The sequence below is a fragment of the Pinus tabuliformis genome, chromosome 2_1 (genome assembly GCF_031772625.1).
Source record: "Pinus tabuliformis cultivar Carrire ecotype Pingquan chromosome 2_1, CPIR1, whole genome shotgun sequence".
Taxonomy (NCBI): Eukaryota; Viridiplantae; Streptophyta; class Pinopsida; order Pinales; family Pinaceae; genus Pinus; species Pinus tabuliformis.
Genome location: NC_142299.1, coordinates 216,953,628 through 216,979,855, shown reverse-complemented (window position 1 = coordinate 216,979,855; position 26,228 = coordinate 216,953,628). Strand labels below are relative to the sequence as shown.

General features: G+C 37.2%; 1 pseudogene across 1 annotated transcript in view; it reads left to right on the top strand.

Moving 5' to 3' along the window:
- LOC149199519 (uncharacterized) overlaps positions 1-25,128 on the top strand; it is a 150,019-nt pseudogene extending 124,891 nt beyond the window's left edge. The window contains exons 10-13 of the transcript XR_016253787.1: positions 18,318-18,408; positions 22,935-22,970; positions 23,064-23,161; positions 24,662-25,128. The product of XR_016253787.1 is annotated as an uncharacterized LOC149199519 (transcript). The remainder of the gene's footprint in view (positions 1-18,317; positions 18,409-22,934; positions 22,971-23,063; positions 23,162-24,661) is intronic.
- The last annotated feature ends 1,100 nt before the right edge of the window (positions 25,129-26,228 follow it).

Genomic DNA, 26,228 nt, shown 5'->3' with positions numbered 1-26,228 from the left:
CTTTTTTTGAAGAGAAAGATTTTTCTGGTTTATACATTTCTTCTTTTGTTCTGGTTATCTTCAAAGGATTTCTTGAAACTTTAGAGCTTGAATCTTCAACAGTAGTTGCTGAAACTGCTTCTTCGGTTTCGGCTTCTTCTTCCTGATCCCAGTAGTTTGGAGTACTCATATCCATTCTAAACTTGGGAATTTCTTTTTCCTTTTTCTTTTGTCTTCTCCTTCTTCTTTCTTCCTTTTCAGCCTTTTCTATTTGCTGTTCTTCATACAGCAATTTAAGATTTGCATTTATTAAATCTGATTGCCTACCCAAATCATCTAACACATCCTCTGCATGTGCACACTAGGTAGTCAGATAGTTGCCTATCTGATATACTTGATCTAAGTCGGTTGGGTTATTGGAGTTGTGTTCTAAAAGTGGGGCACAATCAGCTCGAGTGGGTGGCTGTTTAGACTGAGAGGAGGAAGTACAGAATTTGGTTTTCGGTGGCCATTTCCCCCCTCTAACAAAATGACGATTTGCATACTGAAATTCTTCTGTGGCAGAAATTGGGAAGTGAATGTTCAGAACATTTTATTTACTGCGAAGAAAGGTTTTTCTTTAGGTATATACAACTGGTTTGACTATACAGACTCATTTGACTCTAATATAGGATGATTATGGACAATTTCTATAAAGGACTTTTGACTACTTGTAGATGCTTGCTCATTGTCGACTGGTTAGACATATCTCTTTGGTCCAGTGTTGCGGGGGAGCGCCCCCCCCCCTCGCTCCCGCTCCCGATCCGCGCTCCGGGCGGGAGCGACTCGGGAGCGGGTCGGGAGCGCGCTCCCTAAAAAAAATTTCGCTCCCTGCCTTTTCGGGAGCGTTTTGCCTTTTTTGCATTTTTTTTATTGTAGTAATGTTCGAAATGCAATTTTTTTTGAAAGAAACAAATAGTTTTTGAGTGGGGCAACTTAATGATCAAGTCTAGGCCCTAGTATTGATATGCTATTCATGGTAATGTTAAATAGTAAACGTGACATTTTCTTTAATTTTCATAGTAAAAGTGACATTTTCTTTAATTTTCATTTTCATCCTTTTACTTCAATTTTTAACATTACCATGAAATGACTCAGGATTTTTGAGAGTGGTTTCGTCCTCATTGGATTTCATATGGAGAAAGTAGAATTTTAGATTTCATTCAAAATCCAGCAGACTTATCAGTTTTTCAGGATTTCAGGATTGGGGGATTGCAATGTTTCCATTGAATTTTGTCATGTATTAGGGTATGGAACTCATATTTAATCAAGAGTACCAATCCCTCTATGTACCTTGATGTTAGTGACATTGGTTGTCGAACTCCTCTATCATGACCCTTCTAAAAATGTACGCATCACTCAAACAAAATCTTGACTTGACATGCTATGCTTTTTCTATCTTATGTTAATGCTTAGAGGGTGATATTAATGACAAAGATCCCTATACAGATACAAAGGTAATGACAAAGATACCTCTGGATATTAATGCTTGGAGGGTGATATTAATGACAAAGATCCTGATTTTGCAACAAGACTAAAAAATTAGACATTTCTCGTGGTGGCAAGAGGCCCAAGCATAAGAAATAGATAATAGATTTACTTCTCTTTTCTAGTTTCTAGTAGCTTTTATAGCTATTGACTCTTTCATATTTATTATGATATTTTTTTAAACAATATATGACAATTTAAGTTTGAAGTTGGCAATTATAACTCATTAGTAATGAATTATGAATATGATGCTTCATGAAAGTTGAAAGTTGTTTCATTTCATTTCATTTTATAACATTTTATTTCATGTTAGATATTATTTGTTGTAATGGTTACACTTAGCTTACAAGTACAACTTTGGTGATCAATGATGATAAATGTTATATATTGAATTTTGAAAGCTTGAAACTTTAAGATTGATGAATCATGAGACTCAATATGTTGTATGTTACTATGTTACTAACTTGCGGACGTGGTTGATGAAGATTATAACTTCTAGATGATTGTTGTTATATGGTTCAATCTATGCTTTTTTATGTTTTTTATATCTAATTCATCATTCTACATGTTTTTGTTGACATATATGTATCAAAAATTAAAAAATATAAAATATATATATATATATTTTTAAAAAATCGCTTCGGGATTCGCTCCCAAACCGGGAGCTTTTGAAAATGGTCGCTCCCGCTCCAGCTTCCGCTCCCGCTCCCCGCTTCCGCTCCCGCTCCCAAGTAACATTGCTTTGGTCGAAAAACTAGCTTAGGTACAACTGACCTATCTAGCAAAATTTGAACACGACCATCATTGACAGTCATTCTTCTTGATTTACCTTTTAGACTATCTGAGTTTTCTAATGACTTATATTGGATGTACCAATCACTTGGAAGAGCTTCTTTATCATAAGGTACACCTTCTACTTGAGCATTACTAATGCCAACAGTCACACAATCCTTTAATACAGGCTGTTTCAACTTCGGATGAACAGTGTTTGTGAGTTGAAACGAGGTTTGAATTAAAACAGACAAATATTCACTATCTTCTACCATTTGGAGACCTTGAACTCCAACTAAGATCTTCCAACAATCTTTAAGATGTACATCTGACAGACTGATTGCATAATCTGGATATATTGTCCCGTATTGACAACCAGACGACAAATTTCCCATGATAGTCCCGATTCGGGCATGATCATAGTTATTATGCCTGGTATCAAAGATTTCAGATATGCAGGGTGTATTTAATCCATGACGGAACAAAGGAGCTAGGCCAATCCTTATACCTCCAAAATGTAAGTAAGAAAATTTCTTTTCTTTTACATAATCTCTAAATTTCTTAATTTCATCCTCTGAGAAAAGTTTTAGAACAACTATTTGGACAAAAGGACCAGAAATCTTTATCTTTAACTCAATTTCAATCTTTATCTTTAACTCAATTTCTTTCAGCAATATCTTTTTTGAAATGTTAAAGATAGATGGAACTTTGTAAATTTCTTTAGAAGTAAGAACAAGTGGGTTCCAAGTTTCAGGGTCCTCTATCTTCTCATGATCTGAATGATTTACTTCAGTAGATCTAGAATCTACTTCAGTACAGTCCGTCTATGTATAGAAGAAAAAGAGTGTAGAAGACTTGACATCATAAACTTTATAAACTAAACCAGAGATTGACTGAAGTAGCTTTTATCTAATTCGCAAAGATTCTTTTCTTGACATAGAAGTAAATCCTATCTCATTTACAGATAGATGGACAAAGAAAGATTTGATGTTTACTCCACAACAAGAAAATCTTCATATGATAAAGATAAACAGAGAAATCAGACAAACTTCAACATGGAAATCATCCTCCAAAGGGGAAGGAACAATAGCAACGCTTGGAAAAGGAAAAGAAAAAGCTGGAGATACCTTCTTTCCAGACATGTACCAAAACGCTTAGGACCCAAACAACATCAACTGGGAAGAAGAATATTCAAAGATGATGGATTTGATTATTTAAAAGTGATGAACATAACTACTTTTGAAAGGGAAGAATCTTTAGAGGACGATTATGATAGTGATAGGAGTCCGAAAGGACCCTGGTAGCTTTTGCTTTGTACTTGGAAAAAATTGAGTAGACACCGTCGAGATTAGAAATATCCGACAGGACCCTCAATTATTTCCACTTTGTGTCTTTTCATTTTAGATAGGATAGATTCTGTTTAGTGGCTATAAAAGGGAGATCATAAACCAAGAAACCCACAAGTTGGACGGAGTGCTTATTTGATTTCTAATTGTAAAGAGCTCTGTAATTTTATTTTTTGAGTTAATATTGAAGCCTGTTGGGCCGCCTGTCTGAGGACAGTTCTGTAAAATTCAAAAGAACTTGGAGATATAAAGCGATGGCGTTTTGAAGACCCAAAGGAGAGAGGTTGTGTGTGCTCGTATTCTTAGTGTGAGAATTTCAGACCCTTCGTTCGCGTTCGAAATTCCTCAAGTAAGTCTTGGTTTTGGTATCAAAGCCTAGTTCCTTTATGTTGGAAGCACTATAAACTATAGACAGAGTCTGAAGCTAGCCAGGAAGCCTTCGAAACACTTTTGTTATACAATTGCGAATTAGATAAAAGCTACTTCAGTCAATCTCTGGTTTAGTTTATAAAGTTTATGATGTCAAGTCTTCTACGCTCTTTTTCTTCTATAGATAGACAGACTGTAACTGAAGTAGATTCTCGATCTACTGAAGTAAATCATTCAGATCATGAGAAGATAGAAGACCCTGAAACTTGGAACCCACCTGTTCTTACTTCTAAAGAAATTTACAAAGTTCCATCTGTCTTTAACATTTCAAAGAAGATATTTCTAAAAGAAGTTGAGTTAAAGATAAAGATTTCTGGTCCTTTTGTCCAAATAGTTGGTCTAAATCTTTTCTTAGAAGATGAAATTAAGAAATTTAGAGATTATGTAAAAGAAAAGAAATTTTCTTACTTACATTTTGGAGGTATAAGGATTGGCCTAGCTCCTTTGTTCCGTCATGGATTAAATACACCCTGCATATCCAAAATCTTTGATACCAGGCATAATAACTATGATCATGCTTGCATAGAGACTATCATGGGAAATTTGTCGTCTGTTTGTGAATATGGGACTATTTATCCAGATTATGCAATTAGTCTGTCAGATGTACATCTTAAAGGTAGTTGGAAAATCTTGGTTGGAGTTCAAGGTCTCCAAATGGTAGAAGATAGTGAATATTTGTCTGTTTTAATTCAAACCTCGTTTCAACTCACAAACCCTGTTCATCCGAAGTTGAAACAACTTGTATTAAAGGATTGTGTGACTGTTGGCATTAGTAATGCTCAAGTAGAAGGGTACCTTATGCCAAAGAAGCTCTTCCAAGTGATTGGCACATCCAGTATAAGTCATTAGAAAACTTAGACAGTCTAAAAGGTAAATCAAGAAGAATGACTGTCAGTGATGATCATGTTCGAATTTTGCCAGATAGGTCAGCTGTACCTAAGCCTGTTTTTTGACCAAAGAGATATGTCTTACCAGTAGACAATGAGCAAGCATCTACAAGTAGTCAAAAGTCCTTTACAAAAATTGTCCATAATCATCCTATATTAGAGTTGAATGAGTCTGTACAGTCAAACCAGTTGTATATACTTGAAGAAAAACCTTTTCTCACCCATATTATATTAATAGACATTAATATTTTAATTTCCCTAAGTTTAGACTTAGGGTCACATTAAAAATATTAATTATTTTAATATCTCTCCATCTGGGTGGAATTTCCCCAAAAGATTTCTGGGTCTTGGAGATCTCATGTGCCTTAGCCTCTCCACTAATTTTCATGGCTAGATCACATACGATGCTACCAAAAATCAACAAAGTCTAGGGTTGTTGTTTTTGTTAAAATAAAAACCCTAATAAGGGTTAGATCATGGGAAATCTAGGGTTTGTAACTAAAACCCTAGATGCACACTTTTAGAAATCATGAAAATCCTAGATTAACAGATCTAACCTCATGCTCTTGTACTTGTATATTTTGCTTGGTTGTTCTTGTTGATGAAAATTGCAAGTATGTAATGAAGGCTTTCAAAATTGAGAAAGCAAGATGAGAAAGATAGAAGAACAAGACAAAGAAAAACTCGTGCTTGATGATAACGATGAGCATGATGGAAAGAGGGAGCTGTAGAAACCCTGATAATATTGAAGTTTTCGTCTAACAAGCATATTGATTGAAAATTGAATCTGAACTTCAAAGGGAGCCTTGTATTTTTAAAGGGCTGTGGATTTTTGAGAAAGCAGTCCAAATCTCAAGTTTTAAGGTATGTCTTCAAGTTTTAAGGTCCCAAATGCTAGAGGATGGCTCCATGATGTTCAGGAAGGTCAAAGTTATCCTCTGACATGATGATGCTAAAGAAGGAGTTTGTGTAGCTACCATTGTTATGATCTCCACTAGAAGAACAAAGTAGCTGATGTTGGACAGATCTCCCTAGTTGAGAGGGAGCTTGGATATATTCCCTTTATGTGTGGAGGAAAGTGTATATCCTCCCTGGTTGAGAAGGAGTGATGATGGACATGATTCTCTACTTCATGTGTCATGCACTAGGCCAAGACTAACAATTGTATGTCTAGTGAAGGCCATGAGGAGAGAATGGGGACCGAAGGATTGGTAAGCATCTGAGACTGGCACTCCTTGAAGATAAATATTTCTAGAAGTTTGCCCATGGTGATGACAAATCTGTACTAATACGTATACTATGAGGTTGAGGCATCGACTAGATCATGGTGACGAGTCATTGTACCTCAGGTTGAATAACCTGTATGATGGTACTGTTTAGGTTGGTACTTTGGCAAGCAGCCTAGATGGTACCTAGAACCCTGTTGGTATCTTGGCAGGTAGCCTAGATGAGACCTATATGTTTGTTGGGTTGGTACCTTGGCAGGTAGTCTAGATGGTAGCTAGATCCTTGTTGGTGTTTTGGCAAGTAGCCTAGATGACACCTGGATCCTTGTTGAATTGGTATCCAGGCAGGTAGCTTAGTGACAATTAGATCCCTATTGAGTTGGTGTCTTGGTAGGTAGCCTAGATGACACCTGGATCCCTACTGAATTGGTGTCTTGGCAGGTAGCTTAGATGACACCTGGATCCCTATTTGGTTGGTACCTTGGCAGGTAGCCTAGATGGAACCTAGATACCTATTGATGCCTTGGCAGTTAGCCTAGATGGTATCGAGATCTCTAGCATTACATATGCTGATTGTGATACTTTTCAACTTGAGGTCATCCTTGTACCGACTATGCAATCATAATACCTCCCTAGTTAGAGGGAGTGTTGAAAGATGTAACTAGGTTCGGTCTTCATAATAACTCGTGTACTCTTGATTTTGTATATTTTATGTAAAAAACAAAAAGAAGAAAAATGAACCACATGATGTTGATATTTTTGAATTCTTGCATATAGAAGAAGGAAAATGGGACATTGGTCATTGTTTTGAAAATGATCCTATATATGACATGGTGATAATCCCATTTGACCTCCATCCCCTTATCCCTCCCATCATGTGCCTAAGGACATCAAGGAGGCTTCTAAAAGAGAGTTCATGAAGTTGGTCATTGAATCATCCATCCTTCACCTAGAAGATTGGATTTGATGGTGCAAGATGGATCCTTTCTTTTCCTTCTCGACCCCTTTCCATAATGAATGGTTCTCTTATTTTCTTGCCTCCCACCCTTATGATTCATCATACCTATATTACAAAAGAGGATGTGATGTTTTGATTCATATGGGAGAAGGATGCCATTTCGATCTAATAATATGATGGTTGCATTGTCGTATGACTATACTTAGCACATGGTTTACATACAATGCATAGTAGTTTAGGATACATTGCATATTAATTTATGGTTTAGAATTTATTCTCATACTAATTGCTCATGTTAGATTAGAATGCACTTAGATTAGACTTGCATTTAGGATGGATTTTATTTCCAGTATGGTTTTATTATTCTTTGACGAAAACATAGGCGATCAAAGTACACCCATGACACGTGTCCTTTGTTTGCTTGTTTGTGTTGTGTAGGTAACAAATCTGTGGTCCCAGAGGATTGCTAGTGTTCTCATGACCTCCCTGTTCGAGTACATGGTTCGTGAACTCTACTGAGAGCTTATGTCCCCCAGTTGGAGCCAGATGTTACCCACCACTAGTGGGTGATCACATAGGAAAAATTTTCTCCTCTATTTGTCTTTAGCCGACAAACAACGACCTCATGATAGCCACCAACTTTGATGTGCCAATTTTCTCTGCCAATTGAGCCAACCGTTGTGTTCCCTCACTCATCTGCCATGATCTTATGTTTGAATGTGGGCCATCCAATCCCAAACATATGATTTTTCATTATGTAATCGAGCTTTTATACTTGTTTTCCTTGGGCACACTTAGGCATGGATTACTAGGAGACTTGGAAGAAGGGTTTTGATTGTACTCTTGTTCCCTTAATTAGGGGGTTAATCTTGAATCCTAGTCCCGTGGGATCTCCTTAATTGGCTATTGGCTTTTGGAATGTGTAGAGGGTAGAACGCCAGTATGCAAAGTAAGTGTATTATTGAATAAAATCTGTAAGTAAGTATATAAGTAAGTGTATTATTGAATAAAATCTGAATGGTGATTACAATCTTTCGTGGCGGTGTGCCTATATAGGCATTGACTGGCCACAAAGGTGAGTGGTCACATCTTTTGACCTATGCCCCTTCATAATTAATGGGTCATTAATTAATTAAATTATTTAATTTATTATTAATATTATTATTTAATTAATATTTTTTTATGAATATTTTATAACATTGGCACCCCCTTTAAAAATGCTTTGTCCTCAAAACATAATAAGAAGGGTTTTCTCTTGTTGAACATGATGCTATGGAATGACATCTATTCTCCTTGACTTGTTTGTGTCTTTTGAGTTGGTGACATTCTCATATGAATCTGCAACATCCTTAAAGTTGGGTGTGTTAACACCTTGTAATTTATAATGTCGTCCTTATCAACTAAACTCTATGAACTGTTCTTTAAGGTTTGTACTATAGCTTCCTAATTGTATTAACTATTATGCACTTAGAACTATATCCATTTCCTTGAGTGGTAGGGCATATACATCTGTCTATAGCTCTAGTTCTTGTATCTGGATTGAAACCTTAAGACATTCTCCTACCTCTTCGAACTTCTGCCGGGGGCGACGGTCATGCTCAGGTCCTTGATTGAGCATATACAAAGATCAAGTTGTTTAGCAAGATCGATATTTATACAATTGAGTACTGCCAAAATGTATAAGTATATTGACATTTCTGCCTCTTATGAGCCCTTTAAGCTTCAAGGTTTTAGGGTGTACTCTCCTTGTCATGTTTGTTGGTAGAGTAATAGGCTTAATGTTCTTTCGTCTTGGGGACTGGTTTCTCTGCTTCCAAAGGTGTGGTGGAACATATTTTGCAGTGACTTGTTGTTTTTGACCTTTTGAAGAATTGCTTTCTTCATCTTGATTTTGTTGGACACATGAGATTGCAGCTAATGATGGTTCCTTAGGATTTGAATCTTCATTGTGTGTGACAATAATTTCTTCGTTAAGCTTGTACTTCAAATTGCCTTCCATCTACTATTTTATAGTAGCGTAAGGACGTGTCTTCACATTTTGTTTCCTGGCGCCCAATTTTCTCCACCCCTGTGACATTTTTTTTATCTATCTTTTTTCTAACTCATTACTAGAAGTGTTTGAATCCTTTTCAACTTCATAAGTATACAATTTCTTGTTAAGACATCTGTGTCTTGATGTCCATTCGTCTCCACAATACCTACATTTGTTTGCATCTTTTTTACCTAAGTATTGTTGTTGGTCTTCGTCTTAGTTGAATGATGACATTTTGAGCTTATGTTTTTGTTCAATAAGCCTTGCTGCATGTCTAGCTTCTTCGATAGTTTTAGGTTTGTACAATTTCAATTCTGCACGATATACTCCCCATAGTTTTTAAAACCGGAACCGGTGACCGGACCGGTCCACCTAATGAACCGGTTTACCGACCGGAACCGGTCTAACCGGGACTGGTTTGGTCTCAACGAACCGGTTTTAGAAAAATACATTAAATAATTATTTTTTAATGAAAAAAACTATTTTTAAGATTTAAAACCATGATTCCAAGCCAATAGAGACAAAATATGCAAAGATTGCTCATTGATATACCATGTAAAGCCTTAAAGGTGAATATATCAAAATGGCACCGAGTGCAATACATATCATTGACAAAATACATAAGCAATGAGGCTCTAAATGGCCACTAGAGTGCAAAAATAAAGCCTACAAACTATGGGGCCAGTGGCCTACTACAAGACTTCAGTCTAGACTCTACATATATGATAATAGTAATACTATAATAGTGATCAACATTATCACTTGAAGTTGAAACTTCTCATGAGTCTCAGTCATCATGATCAAACTCAGTTGGTTGAGTCTCGACTCCCAAACTGTGTAGCCACAAACTTCTCTATTGGTTCAGTGACTTGAGTCTCAAACTTCTGAAGGTATTCTGCCCTAATATGCCCTATTATTTCATTTGGTGCTCCACATGGCTTTACATGGCCTCCTATCCCAGCCAAGTGTTGCTTGAACCTGTTAATACCCCCTCCTTGAATGGATTTTTGGCAATATTTGCAGATCATTTTGCCATCAATCATATCACAATGAGCCCATGCAGTATCTTCGGCTTTTGGAGGCATGATGACTCCCTGGATGGTAGATCATAGAAGTGAGAAGTTTATAACACAAAAAAAAAAATCATGGACAGCAGACTCAAATGAGGAATTATCAAGTGCAAATCCTTACCTGGAAATGCAAACTAGCTCCCTTAGCCTCCTCTTGAAGATGGCAACTCCACTGACAGCTACACACTATCTCCAAAATAGCTCCAACTCCAACTCCAAGATGACTACTTCAGCAAAAACTCCACACTCTCCAAGCTCACAAACAAACTCACAAACACTCCAAATCAGTTGTGTGAGACAAATGAGAGTGAGAGGGGTCTCTTATAGCAAGTGTGAGGGTGCTTTTGGAGGGAAAATACCTTTCCCTCACCCCCAAAACCCCTAAACCACAAAACCACAGTGCTTTTTGTCATAATTCGGTGGGCTGTCCATAAACCGGCCGGTTTAGGACGAAACCGGCCGGTTCCGCCCTAAACCGGCCGGTTTTGACCGGTTAGGGCCAGATTTCAGTCACATGAGGCATCTAACCCGGTTTTTAGGCCGGTTCGGACCGGCCAGGCCTCTAACCGGCCGGTTAGACTGGTTACCGGTTTTTGTGGCCGGTTTTTAAAACTATGATACTCCCTAAGTCCACATTTATACATTTTAAGTAGTTGTTCATCAATAAATCCTCTTTGTCTTGTAGCTAATACTTCCCATTTGTGGGTGTATTCGCTTACAAACCCTTTTTGCTTGAGATGAACGAATTTTTCGTAGATATCATCTTCTTCTTCGTCATAAAACCTTTTTAGCAAAGCATCAACAAAATTCTGCTAGAGAAATGAATGAGCTTCACATTTGCCGGACCACCATAGGAACCAATCATATGCCTCAGCTTCCAAATTGTTGGATGCAGTCATGATTTTCTCTCATTCACCTATTGGTGGGTTCGATTAAAAAATGGCTTCCATTTTATTAACCCACACAATAGTTCATCTATGGTATTTTTCATTGTATTTTGTGAGCTCCTTAATTTGTTGATAGTCTTTTTCTGGGAATTTTTTATAGGACTGAATACTTGAGAAGTGTATGTGTGGCATTTGCGAAATTTCATGATGCGTTTGCGAAATTTTGTGATTTGGGAAATCTTCGCTTTCTGGAGTCTTGGGACTTTGTGTTGGTTCTTGAGCAATTAAAGGATTAAAAAATGAATTAAACTTTCCTATTAACTAGTTTTGCATTCCTTGCAACATTTTCTCAATGTTATCTATTTTTTTAATATCACTTGCTAATTCCTCGAGTTACAGTTATCCTATTTTGACCTTCTTCTAACTATGTCTGTTTCTTCTCAACATTATCAAGATGATGTCGTACCTTATCGAGTTCTTCTTGATATTTTTTTGTGTGTTGGCTTCGTGATTACTATTCCCCATTTGTTTCTTTTTTTCTTAGCGGAACCAATTTTTATTTTTATTTTTTAAATTAAATAATAATAATAATATATATTTTTTGAATTAAATAATAATAACTCCGTTTTTTAATAATTATAATAAAACTATTATATAACCTTATTATATAAGGTATAATTTAATTAAATGAACTATACGATATTACCAAACAAGGAGACGTGTTTGGAGGTTGACCATGAAATTGACCGGTGTGATGGTTGACGAATGGTATTGGCCGACAATGAAGTGGAGCAACACAGAGGAGTAGGTAGACTCAAACAGGTCTCGACTATAGGTGGCCCGTGTCGCAAAAATAGAGCAGATGCTGTCTCAAAGATTGATTGGGAGTTGGGGGTGGTGGGGCAGGAGGACGTAGTGGATAGGAATGGAGAGATGGGGTATGCGAGATGACCACACTCGAACAATGACGAAGCTAAGGACTCGGTGTTCGGGTCGTCGGCCTTAGAAGCAGCAGAGGACTGCTGATAACGAATCGGTGGAAGTGTCGAGGAATAGTGGCCGTGGACAGGGCGTGGGTTTGGAAGAACTACAGACAGGCAAATGGTGGCTCGCTTCCGTTGACAGGGAAAAAGGAAAGTGTTGTTTTAGTTAGATAACAACTGAGACCACAGTTCTTGAGTGGTGGGGCAGAACTGTGGTGTGACCGTGCGTGGATGAAAATGGTGTTTGGAGAGGGTGGAACGCGAACGCCAGAATAGTGTAGCAGAAGAAATGGTTGGATTGATACGCAAGAGAGAGGATCAAAAGCTCTGATACCACTGTAGAGGGAAGAACACCAATATGCAAAGTAATTGAGTGTAGATTCTGTAAGTAAATAAGTAAGTTTATTATTGAATAAAATCTAAATGGTGATTACAATCCTTCCAAGAGGTGTGCCTAAATAGGCATTGACTGGCCACGAAGGTGAGTGGTCACATCTTTTGACCCATCCCCTTCATAATTAATGGGCCATTAATTAATTAAATTATTTAATTTATTGTTAATATTATTATTTAATTAATATTTTATTCATAACAGGATGGCACTACATGGGAAACCTTGATTTTGATTGCGTGTTCCCGCTTCCAAATACCATATATTTCGTTCCTCTCTGCTCATTACAAGCTCTTTTTCATATTGTCTTATCTAGTTCCACATTTGTCCATTGGGTCCACAAGGTGTTAGCATTCCCTTCCCCTTGCCCACACCTTGGGTTGCGCTTGGAAGGATGCCCCAAAGGTTGGTGTAGCTAAAGAAAAAGATAAAAGCACAATACGACCACATACAACAGGAAATGTACCACAAAGTGCAAAAGTTGGCCAGGGCAATAAAATTTAGCATGTGGGAAAAAGCCAAACATGAGCTTTACCCCTATCATTATGGCCATCACCCTAGGGCCTGGTTCCTAGGGCCCCTATGAGTGCCCCCCTGCATCATTAAGGAACCCATGAATGTCCCAACCACTGGTGGACAATGAACTGCCCCACCTTAAGGGGGTAATCACTCCTATATCTTACACATCATGCTCTCATCCCTTGGAGCCCCGAGCAGTAAAATAAAGAAAAATCAATAAAGGGCAAAAGACATATTGAAGAAGGGTGGAAAAACGAAGGCTGGGGTAACTCATGTACCATGATTGCTCCCTCCTATAATCATATACCCAAGGTGTGGGCACTCCTCATCATAGCTACCCTTGTACCATGGCATGTGGCTTGGATCCCTCCCTTTGTCCCCACTGCGTTCCATCATTATTTCACATGACACCTTCCATCTTAAGGATGTACCTTGGACATGCCATTCTTTTAGAAGTTGAAACCACCTAATAGGGTCCAATTTGGAAGAAAAACCCACTATGAAGTCTCACTTCTTCTCTTGATTTGCAAGCTTATTTACTCAATTGCACTAATGAATCATTTGTATTTGAAAGTTAGGAGACACATTGGATCTTATACAAGATTGCAGGTTATTTGCGATGATGATATACTTGGACTAGGATGCCTCACCTAGCTACACATTGCACCCAACACTTGGCAGTTGATCCAAGGCTTAAAAGAGGTTATGTCTTTGCTAGGGAAACATGGGAGGGCATGTGTCATCTTCTAGCCCTCATTGATGAGCAATGACCCGATTTTCAGCCACTTTGAGCCCCAAACCCAAAATAGGGGTCTCAGAGATTTTTTGCAGCATAAGGAGGCATCACCCTCTTGATCATGATTTTTGAGGCCCTGTACCACATTTCTAGCACAAGAGGCTTCAATGCTAGCCTCGGAGAGAACTTCGCATGGTTGATGTCATCCCTACATGGGCTAAAAGGAGAGATAAAATAAGGATTAATGGTTAAGCTATTTTGGTTGGCTTGTAAGCAAGGGTTTGCCACTTTATTTTGTCATTTTAGGGGCTTGTTCATTAGGAATTCGAATTGCTAGCTCTTATATAAATAGATGAGACCTAGTCTTATCTCAAACCATCATACTTGGGATTTTCACATGCCTCATTAGAGAATTCAGACTTGCAATTTGGAGAGATTTTTGGATGATCTTGGGTTGAACTTTGATGTTTGGATCTTTATTGCTGCCTTTTTGGAGCCTCCAATGTATTGTTGATGGATGGATATACTCTACATTGTCCTGTAAGTGTTTCTTTATGGTGAAATTATCTTGCAAATAATGTCAAATGCATGGAATTTGTTCTTATGATAAGAATTCACACTTTGTTTTATGGTAAATTTTTCAAATTTTTTAATCTTGAGAGGTTTTGCATGCGTTACTCATTGATGATGTGGAAAGAATGTTCCTAGTGGATAATGGTTGGAATTAATCCATGTAACTTACCTTAACTAATGCTAAAGAGGGTAATTGTTGAAGGGGTTAACTAGTGCTTCCTTTATTAGCCTCCTTAAAGGTCAATTTAGCCAATTATAAGCACCCATGACTTCATTCTCCCAATGGTCTAGGCACTAGTCAAAGCCCCTTGGTGGTCACACCTAAATTCTCCTTCCTTTTCTCTTCCTAAAACTCGTCCCTTTTAGGATAAGGAGGTCATCTAAGGCTTGTTGCGAAATCACTTGGAGGAGGAATTTTTGAGTTTGGCTTGGATATAAATCTTCCTTTGTGTCTCGTGTAAAGGTGCTCAAGTTTTGCTGGAATTCCCATGGTGAGTTCTCCATAAATTTTGATGCCCTAGTTGTCACATAAAGAGGGAACCCTAGAAGCTAATCCTTCAACCTAGGGGTTTTTTGAAGGCAATATCTTTAGTACTTGGTGAAGTCAATCATTCATTGCATTTTCTTTCTCCTACCTTGACCCTGGATGCATATATATATCGTGTCAAATTTCAACCCTAGGTCTCGTGTAGTTTCTTTTCCAAGGGGTTTTTCGTGGAAAGTCTTAATAACTTCTCCCAAAGCTTGCACTTTTGTTGAACCTTTCCGTTGAATGAGCCACCCCGCCTCACTTCAAGCTTATCATTGAGATATTTATCACAAGTGGGTAATACTGTGACTCCTCTCGTCAACCTAAGTCCCCTACTCTTCTTCAAGACTATCATTGAGGCATTTATCACAAGTGAGTAATATTGGGACTCCTCTCGTCAATGAAAATCCAAGAATAGTAGGGGACTTAGGCTGTGGTAACAATGGCCCTCTGTCCCAGGTGTTGTTGTGCCCTCTAGCCTTTGCCTCTTTACTAGGCCTACTAGTTTGTGTAGCAACATGACTTTCACTCTAATAACACATATCATTGCCTAATTATGGATGGGCTGACCTCTCTTGAGGAGGCTGGCATGCACATGTTTTGATATTGTCAACCATGGATCTAACCACTCCAATATTTTATAATTTGTTGACTTTATATGGAGTTAGTTGAAAAGATAATATATTATATTGCATGACAGACTTATCTCACTCTATTTAAAGAGCATTTCTCTCCATCTTAAAGGGATATGGCAATTAGAGGATTGTGAAGAATTGAAAGAGATGAAGGAAATTTTAGGAGTTAGGAAGTAATGTTGAGCTTTTGTTGCATGTCAAACCTTCGAAGATTAATGAAGCAGTGAGGTATTGTTCTTCTTTGTTGTATGGTTATGTTATGCCATTGAATTGTTGTTTATTTATTTTAGAATTTCCTTGTTATCATGCTTTTGGAAAGGCTTAATAATGAATTCAATATTTATTACGGAATAAGCAATGTGATGAGGTTTTCCCTCTTGTTCATTTGCTGTTTTATCTATGCACTTGTTCTCCTTTCTTCTATCAATTTGCAGATTTGGTTGTACATTTCAGCAATAAAGCAGCTACTTCTCATTTTGTATTGATGAGTAACACTCTTAGTCCTCCACGACTTGATTGTATAGCTGATTTTTGGCAAACACTTTGAGGTAAATTACATTAAAATAATTCCTTTTACCTTAAGTGCACAACCAAGTGATGATTGCATCAAATAAGTTCTTTCATCCAAAATGTTGATTATAGCACACTAGTTCTTTCATTCATTCAATGTTTCATGACTTCATTAGGTCTTAGATTGATAGGCGCTAGCCATACATCATCCCATTTAATTGTTCCACTCATTTCTCTTTCATTTCTTTTTTCCACATCGCCTTTTTCCATTTCCAATACCACATACCATTACTAAGACCCCATTGTTTTATCAAGCTTACTCTTCATTTTTCACCTTGAGACCCCACTCCATAACCTTGATAATCATATATTCAGGGTGTTGGAAAATGCAAAGTGGTAGCTATAAATTCCAATTTTCCTTAACCTTAATAAATGTTTGTGAACTTTAGTTATCTTCTTGTGATTCTATATTAATCTTCTTCATCGAACAAATATCAAGAGCAAACTAATAAAGACAATGGACACAGAAGTTAAGCTTCAAGCTAAGGAAAAACCCCTTCACGGGGAAAACCCAAAAAAATGTTTTCTTATAGAATTTGCTTCAAATGAGACAACAAAATCCCAAACCCTAGACCGAGTCCAAGTCAACTTTTTAGATTATCACATCTCAATCCTGCATCAACCAACTTCTACTTGCAATTTCGACCACTACTTCGACCTTGCAACTTCGTCCAACAACTTCGGCTTTGTAGTTGTTGCAGAAACCCTGATCCAACTTCTTTAAGAGACCTTCGTTTGAGCAAAACAAATTCTCCCAAGGTCAACGAGGTCAAGAAAAAGTATTCTCTCTTTCAACAACTTGATACTACAACTTGCTCTCCTGCAATTCAGACTTGCAGTTTCGACCTTCTTTATAGCTGCAGAAACCCTAGAACTTCGCATGTGTGAGAGATACAACCCAAAACAAGTATTCTTTGACTTCTTTTGCCTTCTAGACCTTTGTTCCACCTTCCTTGCCTTTTCTAGCCTTAGATCGAACTTCTTCTCTTGAGATCGAACTTGTCAGCAAGTGTGTGCCAAATGAGGTGGAATCTGCTCCTTTATATAAGCCTTTCCAAGGGTTCGAACTCACTCCTTTAGGCCGACTTGAACCTGCTAGGGCTGACTTGTACTTTGGAGGTTTCTAGGACTTTCTAGAGTCAAAATAAATTCTTTTACAATATATATGTTTTGCCCAGAATGGTCTTATAAACATGATGTTGACTCTCTTGACTCATGACAATATATCCTATGACCTAACAAACCCTAGAGGCATGAAGAACATGCTTTTACCTAGAAGGCCATCAATAAAGAGCATGAAACCCATGCTTTAAAATAAGAACTTTTTCTTTTCTTCTTTTGTTTCTTCGTTTGAAATGAGTACAACAACATTTGTTGAGACCGAAACTAGTTACATTGCGAACACAGGGAAGCCCTAGTCGAGTTGGAGAAGAGCCAACCAAAAGAGAGAGGAAGAGCTACTAAGGTGATAGTGGATAGCTGTCCTATGTTGTACGAAACCAAGACCATGGTGATTGGGACTTTATAGTATTATACTTTTGTGAGTGCTAGATTTTGTTGTAACACAGCATAGTGCTAGAATTATTTCTTGGGTTAGGTTGTCTTTCAGATTTAATTTCATTTAAATTGTGGTAGGCTGCCATTCTTTTCTTGTTTAGAGTTATGAAGAGTTTTTCTTTTACATATTTTTTATTTTTCATGTCTCGCGTTGTCTTGGTATCTGATGATTTTGACACAGTTACAGAAAATTACTGAAAATGGCAGTTCAACTAATTCTTTATTTGATGGCCCAAATTTTAGATCACCATTTATAAGCTTTGTTTCCTTGATGGATAAGTCTAGGGTGTTTTGTTAGAGATTGGAAAAATAGTGACAATATATACAATTAGGCTTTATACAAATGGTTTACCATTCTATGCTTCAACTTTTTTTTTTCTTACCTACATTCCTAGTTCTTGCTTTGATCGTCTCATAATAAATGTGCTTCAGGCTACGATGCACAGAGGTTAATCTTCTTGAAGCTTAGTATATTTTTTGAATATTTCATATTCTTAAATGGATATCTTAACATTTCTTACATTGTCTTTTTACTCGCTTGCTATTTTATGTCCTTTGGATGTCCTAAATTTTTTCTAATTATAATTAGATTACAACGTTGCATCTCAATGAAGTGACAAGCATATTTCCTATTCATTGTATGGTAGTGCAATAATTTTTTTTTTTTTCAATTTTATATGATGTGCCTGACAAAGTTAAAATTTTGAAACAGGTTAAGAGAATATATGTTCCTTTACCTGATGCAGAAGTTAGACAAGCTCTACTCAGGCATCAGCTGAGGGGTCAGGCATTTGCTCTGCCAGGTATGCTGTTGATATTTATTCTATGTCATCTACATCCAAATAAGGTAATTAATCTGGAATATTGAGTCCCATAATCATGTTAAACTATGCAGCCTCATGCATTAGACTAACAAATGCTTAATAGATAATCAGCAGTCAAATTTGCTGCATTTTTAGATGGTACCCACATTTGATTTTGATTTTTAAGTGTAAAGCTCAGAGCTCAAACATAGCTTCATGCTTATTAGACACCACGTTCTTCTCGTGGCTTGAGATATCCAGATTCTATACTGTCTTACAAATTGTCAATCGTCACAGTCTATCCACTTGTGATTTCAGTATGGTGGACCTGGTGATCTGGGGTGCCGTCCAAATCATCTCCTCCCCCAAAAAGATCCAACAATGCAAGCTGGAAAGAGGGGGGGAAATAATAAAAGCAATGTTATACCAAGTTCGTAGGCACCGGGGATGCAGGAATGGATAATTGTATCCAGCGGGCATGTGGAACCACCCCCAAATTCTAGGGAACATTGTAGGGGATGTCAGAGTCTCTGACATAAGGGAGCTTGTAGTAATTTTTCGGAGTATTTCAATTAATGCAACTTCAGAAATTGCACCTCTTCTTAGAGATTTCCTGGATTTTAACTGGTTATGAAATATAAAGAAAACAGTACCAACAGAAGACAATACTTCATCTTTCAATGACCCCAGTCAAGAAGGCAATCCAAGAGTAGATACCAAAGTGTGCAAACAAGATTTAGTTCTCTAGGAAAATTTTATCATGCATAAAACATATCAACACATCTGAAATTCGTTTTATGGCAGCTGTAATTAAAATAGTAAATCTGCCCTATCTTCTTCAAGATCTATGCTAAATCACATAATAATTTCAGCGTTAACTTGTGTGAAATCAACAAGACATACAAGTGCTAGAAGTTACCCAACCATGGAGAAATAGATGGTTGGTAATCAAATCTACAATAGAAAGTTTTCTAGAGCTGAAAACTTCATATACATGTATATGGATAAAGTTCACATGGATACCAAAGCTTACCTCAAGGCTAGTACAATCCTCTAGCTCTCCAAAACCTTAGCTAGGGAAAACCAAGAAAAACCTAACTCCACCAAAGATGCTCCACAAACTAGCATCAACACTTGGCAAGCCTCCTTGTCAAGACATCTCATCTTCTTCTCCACTTCAACAAGTACAGTCCAGTGTTTAATCACAAAGCCCTAGCTCCATTGTCTCCAATGGCTGAAACCCTAACCCTCCTATTCAAGGTACACTGGTCAAGATACACACAGGTAAAGCTAACATCCGAACGCTTCCCCTTCTCTCCAGACTCTCCCGACTCTTCTGTGTTCTATCCTTCCCTCTCCCCTATGTCCCATCCTTTCTCTCTTGTCCATCTCCATTTGCCCATCTGACCTGCCCTTCCTTAGTCCCTGTTCATCACCCATGCAACCTTGCCCCCTTATCCTTCGTAGTCTCTCGTCCTCCATATTCTCAAACTTGATGTTCGCCCCTTCCCTCTTATCTCCTCTTTTAGCAATCCCCCTCTGCATTGCATCCCCCACCTTCCCTTTGCTTACAGATCCACACTTTAGGATTTGGAGCTGCTCCTCCTCTATCCGCAACCCCTCAAGGGATAATCCTTCCTCTTTATTCTTTCTCCTACATGTTGATCCTCACATAAGAACACAACATTCTAGGGTCTTTGAGCTAATGTAGAATCCCAGCTTGAACCACTCTAGTTCTATGTAGATTTCACATCACATAGATATATAGAGATTTTAAAAGCATAGGCTTAGATTTTAATCATATGATTGGAGAGGACTGAATCAACAAATTAAAAAATAAAGGAAGAGATTCAAAGCCGTACAAAAAGGTCTTGGAAATAGAAATTGAGAGAACCTCATTCTCATTTTGTTGGTGTACGAAACCAAAATTTAGGAAATCCTCCAATGTCCAGGTAACTTAGTTCTTGCTGAAATCAAAAATCTCAATGACAAACAGGAAGAATTAGATCCCAGTAGGGGCTACTCAAATAGGAAACTGAAACTCAATTTGTGTGTCTAGGGAGTTCATGGGAAAGACAACCCCCCACCCTGGGAAAAGGTTGACAGAGTTGTAAATGCTAAGCTAATTGGGGAGCGTTCCATGTGGGTGACAACTTAACATAAAGGTATGGAGGCTTGCTCCCTCACCTTGGACATCTACAGATCCCACGTAGGTAGGGGACTCTTTTCTCCAAGACACCGTAAGCCTCCTTGACCTTAGCCTTGAGAGTTGTTGGTTTGTTTAGGACTTTGTCCTTTTCCTTAGGTTTTAGACTTCAGGAGATTTATTGTAGGTTCTCTGAGCTATAAGTGGAGACTTTTCATGCTTCTACATAAGATATTCCCAGATGTTAACCCCATGTATCCCAGGTTGCTGAACATAATATGTCCAGGGAACAAGTAGCAGAGTCACTGAAAGTAGAGAAATGGATAGTGGTTTGAGACCTCAGAGCAATTGTTCAGGATTCCCCTTGCTCATGGTGGACCTGTTCCAAACCCTACCAAATGACACCTTTGTTGGGGCACAAACAAGGTCGTGAAGATATTTATTGGGTACTGGATTTGTAATGGGTACTTTTAGTCCTTCCCATGTTGATTTTATGATGCATTGAGACCCTTAGATATTCTCGTTTTGTTTGAGGCCCACCTGGGCCTCATTCAAATTATTCTACTGTCAAAGTTATCACTGTTTTTCAATGTGAAAGCAGGGGACCCAGAGCTCTGGTAGGTTTTGAGGTTCTAGAGGCATTGCCTGTTATTTTTAGGATTCTCTTAAGGGCAGAGTCACAACGTTTAATTCAAACAATTTGCTCAATTCATGTGCGTTCACATTAGCGCATGTGCTCCCTTCCTCGGGACATGCAGTAATAAACAGCTAGTCTAGGGCTGAGCTGATTTTATTTTCTGTGTTGGCTGCTTATTATGCCGATGTAATAAGTAGCCAGGCTAGGTTGATTTAGCATGCTTATATAATTTTCAGATCTGATGTATATTTAATGCTCTGGCTGCTTCTGAACTGATTTAATTTCCAGATCTCGTTTTTAGACTTAATTTTATTAGATCTAGTATCTGGCTGCTGCTGGAATGATCTAGCCTTTTAATAAGCCGTGTCTACACTCTTGAATATTGCCTACAACATTTTGGTGTTTGCAGATCTGAAGTTTTGGTAGGTATTTCAGTGGGTTTCAGATTTGGCTGTAGGGCTAAAGTTCTATGAGTGCAGATCTGATGTCATCAGGTGAATGTTTAACAGCATTCGCTCCTTGGTACGGGTGTGATTTTGTGGTTAAGATGCAGGAAGTGGTCTGGCTATCATCTATTGAGGCTGACTCGCTGAGTGCAAGGCAACAATTGTTGCTAGATTCGAAGTAATTTGGCTAGTAAGGATATTTAATGATATACAACTAAAAACTTAAAAGAGTTCATGCTACAACATTGGCTATGATAATCAAAATATCACATAGGTCTTGAAAAATCCAATCATCAATGTGTTATTCCAGATCTAAACATAGAGATGCATAATCTCTTTACAACGGGGCAAGTCCAAAATAAGGTGGTAGAATTATACGATTCAATGGAAGACCACTTGGTGCAAAATTAATATTTATTTAGTGCCTAGCATTACATTAGAAAATGGATAACAAGGTGTTCACAAATTTGCTAGACTTGCTTGGTGAACTTGGCGGGGTGGAAGATTAAGAGTACGACTCAACCAATCTCAGCTGACTCAAGTAACCATTTTTTTGTTTTTTTTCTTCTTTCTTTAAGTTAATTAATTTCTTTGGTTTAGGCTTGTTGAGTCAAACTCACTGAGCATAAAAAATTCGTGAGTTACTCTCAGTGTCACCAAGTTTGACTTCCAAACGATGAGTTTTTACTGTATTATTTTTACTTGATTTGATTTAGGCTAAGGCAAGTATGAGTTGTTAGTCCTAGTCCTAATTGGGGAGTCCCACTAATATGATTTTCATTTGAAAATTGAACCTTGGTCTGCTCCTAGTAAGCATTCCTTACCTTTCAATCATAGGCAAATGGATGAATAAGAGCCCAACTTGTAGGCATACTTACAAATGCATTGTGCAGAGATCAGTTTTAGCGATTGGAGAACTTCTTGGAGTCAAAGACAATAAACAGTATGAGGTTCTGTAAGAAATAATGTTTGATTTATGGTGTCATGACAAATATTTGTCATGATGTGTTGGTTAATAATTTAACAATTTATAACCCTATGTGTCATTCCCGTTAATGTAACTCTTCAAATGATTCTTTGGGAGTCACAAAAATGACTCCATAGGAGTTACAAAATTGATTATTCCATGAAAGATGATGTGTAGTAGAGTGAGATATGCCTTTTCATCTACCAAGATTATTTAGTTACAAACTTGAAGGATAATTTGTATAGGCACTCGTAACATATCGTTGTATTCCATTGTGTTCAATTTAATAGAAGATGTTGCTGAGTTTTACTACGCTGATTACTTTGGCAGGTACAGATTTGGAAAAGCTTGTCAACGAAACTGATGGTATGGTTCACTTCTCTTGGACACTATGCTGCAATATCTATACTGTTTGGTCTTATGAAGTATACTCAGGTTATATGTATATATCTTGCACAGGCTACTCAGGAAGTGATCTACGAGCATTGTGTGAAGAAGCTGCAATGATGCCTATTAGAGAACTTGGTTCTCGTGTGAGCACAGTAAAGGCAAATCAGGCAAGTAGGCAGACATTTTTCTCAAAATTGGAATAAAGGGTCAGAATACCTTTCAAATTTGAGAGTTGAAACTAATGACCTTAGTTTAAGCTTGGCATAAAGGAGAGTCTACCATTGTCAATTTCATGCTGATGCCTTTTCCAAATTTTGCAATTTGCCAGGGATAATATTTTGTAAATTAAATAAAGGAGACTGATTTTATATTTGATATTTTAATTATATATGCCTCTACAAATATACATCTACTGGAATTATAATTGATGAACTTCCTAAGTGGCCTTCTAAGATTTAGATATTGGTAAAGGATGCAAAGGATATTTATATTACCCTAGTTTTACAAATAAGCAGAAGTTTTTTATATTTGATTTTCTTCCTTTGTGCATCGTTGCTTTTGTTAATTAACTATGTTTGGTATCAAAGTAGTTTTGAAATGTGTGCTTAGAAATATGTACTTGAAACTGAGAAAATAATTTTGCATGGGTATTAAGTCACAATTACTCTGTTTTTTAATAAAGCATTCGATTTGAGGGCCATGGCGGGTCGCATTTTCTGAAGTACCCTCTATGATTTTTACTTACTAAACAACTTTAGTGAATAGAGGAATACATAAATTTGTCACTCTCAGGTAAACATGCCTGTTGGACATTGAAATACATGTTTACCAGAAGTTTAGAACTTGGGTTTAACAACAGTGATGGTGGTTCCCTATATGGTGGGGTTCTGAATGCTCTGTGTCTGGTAGAACTAAACAACTTTAGTGAATAGAGGAATACATAAATTTGCCACTCTCAAGTAAACATGCCTGTTGGACATTGAAATACATGTTTACCAGAAGTTTAGAACTTGGGTTTAACATCAGTGCTGTTGGTTCCCTATATGGTGGGGTTCTGAATGCTGTGTGTCTGGTAGAACAAGATACCCTCTTTTAAGGATTTCACCAAAGGTGGGGCATTCTAGTAATATGTGTTGCTTGTATTATACTATCCCAATATTGTATATTGGGTAGATCCTCCCCCTGCAGGGTTTTAGATTTAGTTAAACTGCCAATTTATCTTTGTTAGTTATTGAAGTCATTTTGTTTTCTCACAGTATTCCACATCACAGTTCATTTGTTAGCAGTCTGGAGGTAATTTGGTGGTTGAAGTTTGGTATTGACCATCTTTTGATAGTAATGAACTGGTTATTATGACTGCAATGTCAACGAGTGACTGAACTTTTCTTCAAAAGCCAGTGCTTAAATAATTTTTAGGTATGATGCATTGTACTTGAGAACGATCACGGTTTGTGCTTATCTGCAAGAATTTGGCACGACATTCATATTTGTTTCGTGATCTTTCTAATCTGCAAGAATTTGGCACAACATTCATATTTGTTTCATGAACTTTCATATTTGATTCAATCAGCAGTCAGTAAAGTAATTAATGCATCCAATGTTTTTAGTTTTCAGGCAAGAAATTTGTTACTTTTCAAATAGAAGTACTAATTTATCTTTTTTTCCAGGTTCGACCGCTGAAGTATTTTGATTTCAAGGAAGCAATGAAAGTTATACGGCCCAGTGTGTCCAAAAATAAGTTGCAAGAACTTGAATGCTGGAATGAAGAGTTTGGGTCAAAATAACCACTGGGGAAAAAACCCCAACTTATGTAGCTTTAGCAAGTCCATGTTCTCAGAAATAATGTTTATACAATGGTTGAGGTTACCGAGTGTAATTATTTGTCAGAGGGGACAGAGGGCTTGTTCTGCTGGTAAAGTTTATTGCCGGTTTCCTGAGGTTACTGGTTAGGTTATTAGATTATAATCAAGACATTAGCAAGAGTGGGTAGGTATGTTATCCCCTGTAGCTGCTTTGCGACATTACTTTTTGGTATAAAGACACGATATTCCATGATCTATTTTCATGTATTCTTCGAAGTAAATGTGGTTTTAATGAATGTGGCCGGACGTTGAACAGACTGGTTATTTGTACATATTGATTGTTCCCAATATGCTAAATAATATGTTTTGCAATGTGTATAGATAATAGCATCTGACGTATTTATCACATGCCTTTTATTAAATGCACATTTGATCAAAGTTTTAAGTTGGTACTGGTTCCTTACATTATGCTAATCAATGTAATTACACTGAAACCATTTGACGTTCTATACAAATCCGTCAGTCAATCAACACATCAAGAAATGTACATAACAGGCACCTGGCCAATCTCCCTGATGATTATCTCTATTTCAGATCAAATGAATATATGTTTTCCTGGCAACCCGAATCAAATTCATGCATACTTTTGTTACATGAAGGGATTTGCTTTGTACAAGTAGATTGACCTCCTATGGAAGAGGCATATTGTTGAGGTTGACTTTTATTTTTAACTTTTTAAAAGATGCATTTTATATTGCATCACTAAACAACAAAGAGTACAGCTAGTTATTCTCTCGTGACAACTCTAGTCACTCGTCCTTCAATAGTTGGGTATTCCAATGTTCCACCAAGACTCCGGGATAGGGAGACGTGGGTGCGGGGAGATGCACAAGGGGGACGTGTGGGAGTACCCTTAAATTTTAGGGAAATTTAGGGGGGACGGGGACATCGAGGTATATATATATTTTTAATATATATATATATATATATATATATATTTAATATATATATATATATATATTTCAAATTCATATTCAATAATAAAAGCATAAATACAATGATACATACACAATTGAATTAAGTAATGAAATACATTGGTCCATACTCATCATCCTTACTAATACATACATGATTCATCCATAGACTATGAGATTCAATAATGAAATGCTCTGATACATATTTATCATTCAATATTCACCGTTTTAGAATCTACATTAATTTAAAAATTAAATTCATCATTTATCACTCAAGATTTTAAATTGATTTAAAATTAAAATTGATCATTCATCATTCTAGAATCTAATTAGTACTAAGCAAAATAGACTATAATAGATATTGAAATCTAAAGACTGGAATAGTAAATTGATATAACTAAACTCAAAAACAATGGAGTGATGAGTCTAAAAGTCACTCTAAAGTACATAGAGGGCTT